Raw genomic sequence first — 1128 nt, forward strand, 5'->3', positions numbered from 1 at the left:
GGCAATTTAACTTAATCGCCTCTTTTACGTTTACCCAGAAATCATGCATACTGCTCTGTCCACCTTCTCCATTTTATTTTATCTATAAAACAAATAGCCTGAAGTTATTTGCAGGTATTTTTATTACTTGCAAGATTTCAGTGAGAAAATGCTGTTTTCTGACCCAGTGCATTTTAGATTTTAAAAGTTCGGTCCCACTAATGGCTGTAACGTCATGGTGAATTGTTCGAAGGTTGTTATAAAGTTTCATGGAAACCTTGACGGAGTTTAAGTAAAATGACTCCACAATTTCTGAGATCAAATTGGCTTTCTAATGAACTTAGGGAAGTTATTAATTTTTGGGCAAAGGAGGACACGCAAACCCTAATGGGTTCGGCAATGTCAAAGTAAATTTAAAGAAGTTTCCACAGCTTTTCGGACTGGTGTCGTTTACTGGAGGAAATGGGGCACCAAAACGTGTAAAAATACGTTTAAAAAGCAAATAGTTTATGAAATAAAATAGTCGTTTTTGCACGTTGGTACTAATTAAATATAATCCAGGCGAAATTAATTGAAACTTTAAACGATAAATCAACTGATCGGCATTAGAATATAATTCCTTGACTGCACGCAAAAACTCATTGCAACTGTATTTCAGCGAGCATCTGAAAATAGAGCTATTTTTCATCCAAATCATGGCTTCAATTCTTCCTCGAGAAAAAGTGAGCATTAGTATTAAGAAGTTGACTTAAACTTTAATTAAAAAGTCAATTAGCAAACTTGACGAACGCGGCGTTATTTAAAACTTCTCTTACGGTTAGCGGTCTTCAGAAATTCGRCCTGAAATGCGCTCTTCTGCTAGTGYAATAAMAWTTTTTTATGCAAAATCAGTAATTGAGCTTGTGTTTTTGTWTTTTATGGGGAAATCGTTGGCTACAAATTGTATTGAAATCTGAATAATTGTAAAACTTTAACTTTAAGTTGCCACCAGCTGGTAAAAGTTTTAATTTCGCTTCTTAAATTGTATTTATTGTTGGTATTACATTTGAAAGTAAACTATTTYATTTCGAACAGGATCTTAAATAAAATGAATCATAACGAAGCTTTTCTCTGCATTAGATTTGTCTACTTAATTTAGTTAATGCTATA

The sequence above is a fragment of the Dendroctonus ponderosae genome, unplaced genomic scaffold (genome assembly GCF_020466585.1).
Source record: "Dendroctonus ponderosae isolate FM_Combo_2020 unplaced genomic scaffold, Dpon_F_20191213v2 Dpon_F_20191213_4, whole genome shotgun sequence".
Classification (NCBI taxonomy): domain Eukaryota; kingdom Metazoa; phylum Arthropoda; class Insecta; order Coleoptera; family Curculionidae; genus Dendroctonus; species Dendroctonus ponderosae.